The following is a 12,436-nucleotide window of genomic DNA, read 5'->3' on the forward strand; positions in this document are numbered from 1 at the left end:
AAAAAAAAAAAAAAAAAAACATAATAATAATAAAAATAAAAAAATGAAATAAAATAAAAAATACAAGTGAAAGACTTATCTACTTATTAAGTAGCCTCATAGGCCTACTTGTCTTATTGTTGTGGGCTTTATATATGGGTGAGGGCTAATTGTTGTGAACACAAGAGGTCCTAGTGGAAATATTACAGATGGGTAATGCCTTACCTCCGAGCCACAATGGCAGAGTTTTTGTCCCAAGTACAGGAATTATCAAATTCAGCCCTCAATTTAATAAATACAAGAACTTTTGCCTCAGACCACCTAACAAATTAATCTGTGCAGTGGTATTGTTAGTTTAAGTTCACATTTTTAAAGACCCCTGATTTTTAACATTTGTTTCACTAGCTATTTGAGTAAATTGAAACACAATACTTACATTTATAAGTGTATTCGCCGGCTGCCACAGAACTGTCATTCGCTATTTTGTTTGAATAAAAGTCCCGTCATCACTGGTGCGCTATGAATTCTGGGATAGGGTAGGCTGCGAAGGATCCATATGTTGTATCCTTCATTTTCCTGGGAAACGGAGGGCGCATTTGAAGTTGTGTTCAAATTGCGGCAACCTTCATCGCGCCGTTGTGATGTAATCAGCCTTCAAATGCAGCCTTCGGAGGATGCATCGTGAATTGGGACGGTCTTCGCCGCACCGCCGTGACACAATTGGCCTTCAAATGCAGCCTCGTAGGACGCGGTTTTGAATTGGGACAGCCTTCGACGTGCCGCCATGACGCAATCGGCCTTCAAATGCGCACTTCGAAGGACGAAGCCTGTGAATTGGAACGCAGCTTGTGTGACGTCACACAGACCCAGGCCCCTCCCACGATTGTTGATTGACACTAGCATTATACCTTAGACCTGCCCTGAGTGAGCTGTTACCAGTCCTAATAATGTGCTAGTTAGCAAGTTCTGCGGCTAAAGTAAACAGTCTCATGAGAACGGCTGATTTTGACAAGGTAAAAAGGGTGTTGTTTTACACTACCATTGAGAAATTTTAACCAAAGTATGTTATAGACTTTTCATTAAGACCTTAAAGAATCATATCAACTTGTAGAAAATGGGCATCCGATGACCCCTTTAATGCTTCGTTTAAAAAAAACCGCATTATTTTTCACATAATTTACCTTTATTCTACACCGCTCTGTCCCTTCTCTGATGAACGCTCCAATGTTTTCATGGTTTTATGAAGCCCCTCCCTCAGAAATACGTGGTTTGCTAAACCGCCAGTGCACGTCCAGGAATGTCACGCCCCTCACCTCAGTGGCATGTGCTCCGGTTGTATTGTAAACAATGTTTGTGTCAATATTGCTTATCAATTTGAGCACGAATGAGACGCAGAGCATATTAGTGAAGAGGATCGTGCAGAACCTGTGCAAGCATGGGTCTTACAGGACGTTTCAGAATGGTATGTTTCTTTGTTTGTTGTTGTCTCATACTTTTAGATACACTGTTATTTGTAAATGGTACTGCTTATGTTAGCTTCTAATATACGGTTTTATGTAAATCCTGATTAAAGCTTTAATACAGAAGAATATATGATTGCGTTGTAGCATTTTTGTAAAATAATTGTTTATTTTGTAAGAGTAAGAAGTGTTTGCCAGCAAGTATTGCTCGCTACCATGGCAACCACGTGCGTGTCCATATTTAACGCTTCTCGTAGCTATGTGAAAATATCTGTCCATCTATACCAGGGGTAGGCAAGTTCGGTCCTATAGAGCTGCAGTCCTGCAGAGTTCAGCTCCAACCCTGAAAAAAAAAAACCTCACCTGCCTATAGCCTTAGTAATCCTGAAGACATTGATTAGCTTGTTGAGGGGTGTTTGATTAGGGTTGGAGCTGAACTCTGCAGGACTGCGGCTCTCTAGCTCCAACCCTGAAAAAAAAAACCCTCCCCTGCCTATAGCTGTCAGACTTTTGGACCTGTTTTGCCCCCGTAGTCCTTCCTGTGTCTCCTTATTTGGTCATGTTCCTGTCCTCGTTTTGTTTGATTATGTTCCATTGTTGTCACCTGTGTTCCCCTGATTGCCCTGTGTTTATAAGTCCTAGTCTGTGCAGTTAGTGTTTGTCGGGTCTACCAGTGATGTACGTGCATCTACCTCCTGTTCCCTATGTTGGAGTTACCCCCTGTGTTGCATTAATAAAGACTCTTTCGATTATCCACGGCTCCGTGTTCCTTCCGGCAGCGTAACGTGACAATAGCCTTAGTAATCCTGAAGACATTGATTAGCTTGTTCAGGTGTGTTTGATTAGGGTTGGAGCTGAACTCTGCAGGACTGCGGCTCTCTAGGATCGAACTTGCCTACCCCTGGTCTATACACATAGTGACACACAAGTGTATAACTGGAACACAGTTTATTAGAGAGAGCTGAAGATCTGATGATCTGAATGAGAGAGAGATGCAGAGCAGGGGGATGCGAGGAACAGGATTAAGAACCGCTGCTTTAGAACATTGATTTTGAAACTTGTGAATCCATTAGAATCATTAGAAGACAGAATCACGATTCATATACAAATAGATTGTTTCGTGCACCCCTAGATATTGTTTATGCTCAAACAGCAACATTACACACTAACTTAAAAAAGTGAAATCACAATCAACCACCCCTTTAATATCCTAATGATTTTTGGCATAAAAGAAAAATTTATCATTTTGACCCATACAATGTATTGTTGGCTATACTACAAATATACCTGTGCGATGTATATATCTATACACACACACACACACACACACACACACACAAAGAAAACAAGTTAGATAGAATAGAATAGAAAAAGAATATAGAAAGCTAGTGTTAGAATTTTTTTAACACTTAGAGCAAATAGCTGCTGCTGAAATTTTTTCAGAAACTTTTGCAGCGTCATATTTGTGATTTGTATTTGTCATGTAGAATAGCTTGACTATCAAATCAAAACAGGCTTGTGATTTGATGACATCTATTACTGCTATTCAGAAACAAAGGAAACAATGTTCCCGTTCTGTCGTTCACTTTCGAGGTTGTGTTGAAGTTCCAACACTAGGGGTCTTGGGAGCCCAAACACTTCTGACATATTCAGAAAAGGCCAAAGAAATTGCCGATGGAAATCTGCATCAGCATAAGGGTTACAATGGTAACCCTGTTGAAAAAACAGCATATGCAGGTTAGGTATGTTTGAAGCATTGCAGCTGGATTGCATTTGAGCTGGTTTAAGCTGGCCCTGAGCTGGTTTAAGCTGGTCATGTGCTGGTCTTAAGCAACAAGCTCCTCCTCAGCACCAGCTCATAACCAGTTTATAACCATTTTAAACCAGCTCATGACCAACTAAAGACTAGCTTAAACCAGCTCAAACCAGCTACCATGCTTCAAAACATACCTAACCAGCAAATGCTGTTTTTGTCAACAGGGAACTCAGACAATACTTATGTTAGGTCTTGTCTAAGTTTTATTCTTTGAGTTCAGTTTAATCTAGTCCCAGTGTCCTTGGTTGCCTTGGTTAATATTTAGTTAATTAACCACCTTTTCCTTGTTTAAACCTTCATGTAGGGTTCTTCTAAATTTAAAGTCTGTGTCCTAGTAAGGTTGCATATCTTGGCTGCCAGGTCATCAAGCTCCGGCGAAGGACATCTCAATTTAAAAGATTGTTGGAAGGCAGCCTTCATTTCGCATCTGTCATAGCCAGTGGCTGGTGTGCCCTTGACAGCCCCCCAGAGGGCACACTGCTGCATTATTGTTTGTTTTGTTCTGGACTTCAGTTCCCATCACCCCTTGCACTGATTATTGTTTCATTACCTCCAGCTGTTTATCATTTACCTATTAGCTCACTGTTATTTATACCATTCTCACTTTGTCCTTGATTGCTGCAGTATTGGACCTGTCACGTTGTGTTTTCTGTTTCCCCTGTTTCTTTGCGTTTTTGGATTCTGTTTTGTGGATTACCTCTTGCCAGTGTTTTTGCTCTGTTTTTGATCTTTGTTTTTGTAGAATAAAGCTGCACTTGGGTCTGCTATTCTGTTTTCCCGAGTCATTCTGTGAAAGAACGCTACAGCCATCAACCGATCCAGCAGATAGGCTGGGCGTATTGGCTTGTGGACCACGGGCATTCGAATTGTTCCTCCGGCTTCGAAGGAGCGGAAGGCTCGGCTCCAAATGTTGGCGGCTCTTCGTCAACAAGGGATGGGAGTAGGAGGTCTTGCACAAACCTTTTGGACTTTGGCGGTAGGACTGGAACTTTGTAATTCCTAACTCGGCAAGATTTTTAATGACTGCCTTGATAACCCCTTGCCTCCTTGGGAGATGGAGGGGCTTAAGATTTTTGGGAGTTCATTGATTATCTCTGTTACTGCAATTTATTAATGTCATGTCGGTCTGAGCCCATTGCAGTGCCCCCGGAGATGCCTGAGCCCGCTCCAGTTGATAATGAATCTTCACTGTCTCAGTCTCGCAAGCGAAGGTCGAGGAGGAGGGCAGCAAAGTCCACTCTGGTTGTCCTGTAGGACCCGACTCTGGTGGTCTCAGAGGTCGCCACAGAGCCGCCCAATTTTGCTGCTGCTGCCATAATCAAGAAGGCCATCTTTGCCTTTGGCCTCTGGGCTGTTCTGCGTGCATGGGAGCACTCGGAGTCCACTCCAGAGCCTGCTCCAGTCTGGGAGCCCTCAGGGTCCACTCCAGAGCCTGCTCCAGTCCGGGAGCATTCAGAGTCCACTCCAGAGCTCTCAGTCTGCCTTGTCATGGCCAGAGAGACTGTTGTTGAATTGTCCGCCTGCCCTGTTATGGTCAAGGAGACCGTTGCTGAACTGTCTGCCTGTCCTGTTACAGCCATCAAGGCTGTTAATAACATTTCTGTGCTCTTCTTTGCAGTCCTGCCTGAGCTGCTAGGGGGTTCTCCGCTGAGGTGGTCGTCAGCTCTGCCCTGGCCTCCTGTTCTGCCGGCCCCGCCCTGGCACCCTGCTCTGCCTCTGTCTCCAGGCCCTCTTCCACTACATGGGCCTGGCCCACCATCCCTTCCCCCTGATCCACCTCGGTTCCACCTTCCACTTTGACTTTGTTGGCACATCTGGAATCCGCTCCTTAAGTGGGGGGGGGATATGTCATAGCCAGTGGCTGGTGTGCCCTTGACGGCCACCAGAGGGCACACTGCTGCATTATTGTTTGTTTTGTTCTGGACTTCAGTTCCCATCACCCCTTGCAGTGATTGTTTCATTACCTCCAGCTGTTTATCATTTACCTATTAGCTGTTTCCCCTGTTTGTTTGTGTTTTCGGATTCTGTTTTGTGGATTACCTCTTGCCAGTGTTTTTGCTCTGTTTTTGATCTTTGTTTTTGTAGAATAAAGCTGCACTTGGATCTGCTACTGTTTTCCCGAGTCATTCCGTGACCTCATCCTTCATTCGGCTTATTTTGAAGGATTCATCAAGTGCGTCCTTTGCATTATACAATCACCCACAATCCTTTGCACATATTCCAATTCATGAACACGGAGTTCACTGAATTTCACTATGCAATGCAAACGTACTTTTTTTTATTTTTTTTTATTTTTTTTTTTTATGTTTTGTTTTGTTGAAAAATAATCACATAATGCTAAGCTGTCCATAATGTAAACCACTAGGAAACCACATATGGTTAATATTACCTGTATTGCATTATTAGAAAATTAGATTTGGTATTATTATTATTATTATTATTATTATTATTATTTTTTTTTTTTTTTTTTTTTCCGCAATTAATGTTTAAAGTATTTTCATGCTGTGACCGCGGGAAGAAACATGCAAGAAGTAGCCATGTGCACTAATCAGAGCATCTCATTCTAGCGTTTAATAGAGAGGAGAACTGTTGAACCTCGCAAGGATGCAGCCTTCCAACTGAAAACCACCCCTAGTTTGTGTATATACTGTATAGTCCTCAGTTTCAAATTTTTTTATTTATTTATTTTTTTTGTCCATTCTTGTCTATGTAATATTTGGTTTGCTGGTCAGCAATTTTCCTGTGCTCCTGTGTTGCAGATTGTGTTTTGTTTTCAGTTAATGTACAGCTTCAATAGATCCTTGCCCCATCTCTCTTTCAACCTAACTCTGACAATTTAGAGCTGCTTTCCAGCAGAATCTGAACTGTCTCCACAGTTGAGGTACCATAATTGATTCTGCTATTTTCCTGTTTATCTCCGTGAAGCCACTTTGATGCAGTCTGTATTGTATAAAGTGCTGTAAAGGTGACTTGACATGATTTACCAGTTTGTGTATTTTAATGTTCATCTTATTAATCAGCAAAAGCAAAATGCTTCTGATAAGCTATTTAAGGAGCTGAAACAGAAAAATCAGGACAGTTTGCCTTCAGCTGACAAACTACAAAGATAGCTCTATAACTTCCTCATTTGACTAAAAAACAATCATATTAAATTCCATCCATTCCATTTTCCAAATTGCTTGTCCTATGTAGAAGGAAGATGTAGCCTGCCATTTAATTATATGAATTAGATTGTAAATCTAATCTTTTTTTTTTAGAGAGCAAGATGGCGCCGATGTACATGTTGGCTGGCCGTTGCTACTTCATTGGATTCGGTGTTATTATCCTGCGTCTGGGTTTCATGTCTTTCTCTGCTGGGACATGATAAATTTATGATCGGCAAACTTTGTTGGATCTCCGAGAGTCTGTTGCTATAAATTACGGAGATCAGAGCTCTGAAGGAGATGGATACTCTTGGTATTTGCCGTTCATACAAGCACAGCTTTGGTGTCCGCTGGATCAACTAAAGAGAAAGAAGAAACACCACAGTACCAGGAGACAAGGTACATGTTCCAGGGGTCTATGTTCGAGCGGGGAAGGAATTTCATTTCATGGGGACTCGAGTTTTCTTTGGTTGAAAACCGTGAAGTAAAAAATCCGATCTGTTGCCGAGTGTCTATGCGGAGGCCTGATTCTGCAAGATCGATGTCAAGGATGAGTGGAGTGAATCACAGCCATTTGCTTTCGGTGTGTCTACAAACATTGGGAGAAGCTGATGTGAATATGCCAAGTATTACTACTTTATCGGCGGCTCTGGTAAACGCGAGATCAGTTGTAAACAAGACATTTATTTTACATGATTTCTATGATCTCATAATCTGGACATTTTATCACTGAAACTTGGCTGACTGTTGGAGATTTAAGCCCTATTTCAGAAATTGTATCATCAGACTGTTGTTATTTTAGCTCGCCAAGGACTCTTGCTTGTGGTGGAGGCATTGCGGTTGTTTTTAAAAAACACTTCACTTGCAGACTGCTTCCTTGTGGATCATTTCAGAGTTTTGAAGTATTATCATTTGAACTGGTCTTATCTAAACCGATTTTATGTGTGTTGATTTATAGACCTCCTAAATATAATTCATCTATTTGTTATCTGGGATTGCTCCATTATTTCATAATATCTTGATCATTGGTGATTTTAATGTTCATGTTTGTTGTGAAACAAATTCTCAAGCAAAGGAGTTTTTAAATCTTATTGACTCTTTTAACTTTCAGCAATATGTGAATGAATCTACGCATCCCCATGGTCATATGCTGGACTTGATTTTAGGCACTGGTACATTTGTCAATAATGTTATGGTCACTGATAATTATTTCTCTGATCATAAAAAGCCACGATCCCAGATATATTGTTCTCGTAGTATTACATCATCTACAGTAATAGCATTTGCTGAAGCTTTCAGATTCTCAGCTGAGATTTTTGATTGTCTGCCTCCTTCTGTTGACACAAAATCTTTATTGTTTGACTCTGTTTGTTCAGATATACTGGACCATATTGCTCTTTGTAAAACTCAGCATCGGAAAGTCAAATCTCTTCCATGGATAAATGACATGATACGGTTATTAAGACAAGAATGTAGACGTGCGGAAAGGAAACGGAAGAAGGATAAGCTGCAGATTTCTTATATTATGCTGAGGGATTCTTTGACTAAATTTCAGGAAGCAGCAAAAATGGCTAGTTTTTAGTTAAAAAATAGCTAATTATTTTTCTGAAATTATTGTAAAGTATTCTCACCAGCCTTGCGTGCTTTTTAATACTGTTAACTCAATTTTAGAGCCTTCAGTCTCGGTTTGTCTTGAGTCTTCAGTTGCAAATTGTGAGAGATTTTTAAAGTTTTTTATTGATAAAATCGATGGTATTCGCTCTGCAATTTCACCAATGAAGTTAGATCTTGGAGTTGCTGCTGCTCCCTTAAGCTCCTTTAGAGCCTTTAAGATGATGTTGCATTTGGAAATCACTGAGATCATGGGTATGTTAAAGGTCACTTCATCTACAAATGATGTTATCCCAACAAGTCTTTTTATAGATGTTTTTGTTACTATTGGTCGTTACATTTTATTAATCGTAAACAAAAGTCTGGCCGAGGGTTGTGTACCATTGAGTTTGAAACATGCGGTAATGGAGTCATTGTTAAAGAAACCCGGTCTAGGTCCATCTGTACTTCAAAATTTTCATCCAATCTCTAAACTTCCTTTTTTTGCAAAAATCCTAGAAAAGGTTGTGTTTTGTCAGCTCTCTTCTATTTTAGCAGAGATTGACATAATGGAAAAGTTTCAGTCAGGGTTCAGAACTGGTCATAGCACTGAATCTGACCTTATTAGGGTATTAAATTATGTTTTACTGGAAGGTGACAATGGAAATTGTGTCGGTCTTGTTAGACCTGAGTGTGGCCTTTTACACACTGGATCATACCATTTTGTTAGAGCGTCTTGAGCGGTGTGTTGGGGTAAGTGCGTGGCTTTACGTTGGTTCCATTCTTACCTGGAGGGTAGAACTTTCACTGTAAAGATTGGGAATAATTGTACTTCTGCTGCTCCTGTAAGTTACAGGGTACCTCAGGGCTCTATTTTAGGGCTGCTGCTTTTTCTCTTTACATGATTCCACTGGGATCTATATTTAATAAATTTGGCATTTTGTATCATAGTTATGCTGATGACACGCAGTTGTACCTACCTTTTAAAGCAGGAAACAATGCAACTGAAAATTCCTTGTTGAATTGCCTTGAGGAGGTGAAATGTTGGATGAACTCAAATGTTTTCTATTGTATCGGATAGTTTACAAAATCAAATTATTGGGACACTTTTTGTCATTGAAATGGCTTGGAAAAGTGTGTCCCAATCAACCTGAATTCACTGTACTCTTTGAAATCATGATTGCATTACAGTATGTTGTTTTAAACCCCAAATATTTGACTTATAACTTCATTATAATTCTTCATTAATAATTATTTAGTTATTTGTAATGTTACTTGTAAAAGAAAAATTAATAAAAAAAAATGAAAGTAGTTTTTGAAAGTAACTTGTAGTGTAACTTTTTTAGAAGGGTAGCTTGGCTGTAGCTTAACTACATTAATTTATGAGTAGCTTGTAGCTGGTCAAGCTACAGTTTCAGAGTAGCTTCACCAACACTGCATAATCATAGGATATCTTACAGTTTTTCTCAATCGATTTGACACATACCTTAAAATGAATGCAACTGACTCTTCGCAAAGACCCGCCCCCCCTTAGTTACTGTTGCTATGTCCGACAAGCCATGGCGCTCTCACGCCACACATCATCTTCTCATGAAATTAAAAATACATCATGGAGCAAAGAGGAAACGCACAACACGCTGACAGACGAGACAGAGCAGGCTACTTCTGGTATGAAACAAAGTCTCAGCTTTCAAATTTTGTTATTTTGTAAGAAATTCAAACAATAAATATCGTTTGTGGCTCTTTAAAGGCACAATATGTAATTTTCGTCACTGGAGGGCGCGTATTTCAAAATAAACAAATAGACAAAGGCGTAGTTTGATGACGCCGTGACTGAGTGTGGAATCATGGAAGTTGTCGTTTTCATCCCCACAGCTGATGCAATCCGACAGGACTCAGGCAGAAATCATGTTCATGGATGAGCTAATGATTTATTAACGTAGTAGAATGAAGCAGGGTGAGGCTGAAAGCCGTCGAAGCGAAACGAGGCGCTGAACGTAGCTTGGCTGTAGCTTAACTACATTAATTTATGAGTAGCTTGTAGCTGGTCAAGCTACAGTTTCAGAGTAGCTTCACCAACACTGCATAATCATAGGATATCTTACAGTTTTTCTCAATCGATTTGACACATACCTTAAAATGAATGCAACTGACTCTTCGCAAAGACCCGCCCCCCCTTAGTTACTGTTGCTATGTCCGACAAGCCATGGCGCTCTCACGCCACACATCATCTTCTCATGAAATTAAAAATACATCATGGAGCAAAGAGGAAACGCACAACACGCTGACAGACGAGACAGAGCAGGCTACTTCTGGTATGAAACAAAGTCTCAGCTTTCAAATTTTGTTATTTTGTAAGAAATTCAAACAATAAATATAGTTTGTGGCTCTTTAAAGGCACAATATGTAATTTTCGTCACTGGAGGGCGCGTATTCAAAATAAACAAATAGACAAAGGCGTAGTTTGATGACGCCGTGACTGAGTGTGGAATCATGGAAGTTGTCGTTTTCATCCCCACAGCTGATGCAATCCGACAGGACTCAGGCAGAAATCATGTTCATGGATGAGCTAATGATTTATTAACGTAGTAGAATGAAGCAGGGTGAGGTTGAAAGCCGTCGAAGCGAAACGAGGCGCTGAACGAGCGTGACACACGGCTGGAAAGCAGCGGAGATTTTATTGATTGCGACACAAGGACACTATGGACACGGTTCGTGTCACTAGTTAAAATTGCTTATTTCTCTGGATTTAAACATTCTTCGAAACATTTGGGATAATGTAAGTACACAAGTCAGCAAAATATATAACACTGTTCTAGTGGTTTTTGGATATTTTAATAAAAAAATCTTACATATTGTGCCTTTAAAGTGTCGTGTCATATCACTGTAGCACCTCAGTCCAAGCTCATCTTTACTAGTTAAAGCATGAAATAAACATAAATGAACATTAGAAGGTATTTTATTTCAATCGCAGAAAGAACTAGGTAGAATACATTTGATGGAAAAAGTAAGGATTTGATGTTTAGAACAGAATAACTACAGTAATTCCTCATTGCCCACTGGGAGCATTTTACCCCACTGACTATGTTTAAGAAAAAAAATTGTTATTCTGAAAATATAATTATATATTTATTAAATAACACATACTCCCTATCTACAGGCCCCACTGTTCTCATATCATATATAACTGTGATGTTCTACAAAACAACAAGCTTTAAAACACTTTTTTTTTCTTACTTGTGAAAATTAGATCATTTACTGTGAAATCCATTTTCTCTTCGGTACATCACCAGTGTAAGCTTTGTGATGAAAACTTCTACATCCCTCTCGTCAACGTAGTCCATAGTTACAATAAAAAAATTATCTTGACTTTATCTTGTGGTTATTTTGGGAAAAACAGTAGGGGGGGGGGGGCGTTTTACCCCATGGGGGCATTTTCCCCCACTCTACCCCACCAGAGAAATATTATGACAGGCAGCTGTATACATCAGTACCCAAGCGGCTGAATTCTTAAAAGGTTAGTTCACCCAAAAATGTAAATTAGTCCATATTTTACTCACCATCATAGCATTCTAGGTGTATATGACTTTCTTCTTTCAGACGTATCAAATTGGAGTTATATTACAGTTTTTCTTGATTGCTAACACACAATTCATGAAACAATTTACCATTTTGTCACAACTATAAACACAAAACACTGTTACAAAAACCTCCTTTTGGGAAACAGGAATCCTTTTGCTAGTCAATGTCTGTTACAGTATACGACATAAATAGAGAGATGCATGTACAGTAAAAGTCAGCATTAAACTGTAAGAAAGGTTTACTGTCATTACACTACTGTAAAGAGATCTTACAGTAGATGAAAAGGAATCCTTTTGCTAGTCAATGTCTGTTACAGTATACGACATAAATCGAGGGGTGCAGATACAGTAAAATTCAGCAATAAACTGTAAGAAAAGTTTAGTCATTACACTACTGTAAAGAGATCTTACAGTAGATGAAAATCACTAGAAGACAACTATAGGACAGGAAGAGCTAAATAAACGTATCACTGCATCTAAACCAACAACATGCCTGTTTGGTCCTGTACCCACTAAATTACTGAAAGAGTTGTTACCTGTAGCTGAGAACCGCTTCTCAATATTATTAACTCGTCGTTATCTTTAGGTCACGTCCCAAAACCATTCAAGCTGGCGGTTATTAAGCCTCTTATTAAGAAACCACAACTAGATCCTAGTGAACTGGCAAATTACAGACCTATTTAAAATCTTCCTTTTATGCCTAAAATTTGTGTCTGCTCAATTGTGCTCCTTCATGCAAAAAGAAATGATCTCTATGAAGAATTTCAGTCAGGTTTCAGGCCCCACCATAGCACAGAAACTGCACTTGTTAAAATTACAAATGACTTGCTTCTTGCGTCAGACCAAGGCTGTATCTCATTGCTAGTT

The 12,436-nt window shown here is 39.8% G+C and overlaps 1 long non-coding RNA gene across 1 annotated transcript in view; it reads right to left on the reverse strand.

Moving 5' to 3' along the window:
- The window catches only part of LOC107697558 (uncharacterized), a 21,167-nt gene extending 15,074 nt beyond the window's left edge, over nucleotides 1–6,093 (reverse strand). The window contains exon 1 of the long non-coding RNA XR_001635214.1: nucleotides 6,083–6,093. This is a non-coding gene — a long non-coding RNA (uncharacterized LOC107697558). The remainder of the gene's footprint in view (nucleotides 1–6,082) is intronic.
- Between the last annotated feature and the right edge of the window lie 6,343 nt (nucleotides 6,094–12,436).

The sequence above is a fragment of the Sinocyclocheilus anshuiensis genome, unplaced genomic scaffold, assembly GCF_001515605.1.
Source record: "Sinocyclocheilus anshuiensis isolate Anshui unplaced genomic scaffold, SAMN03320099.WGS_v1.1 scaffold1320, whole genome shotgun sequence".
Classification (NCBI taxonomy): domain Eukaryota; kingdom Metazoa; phylum Chordata; class Actinopteri; order Cypriniformes; family Cyprinidae; genus Sinocyclocheilus; species Sinocyclocheilus anshuiensis.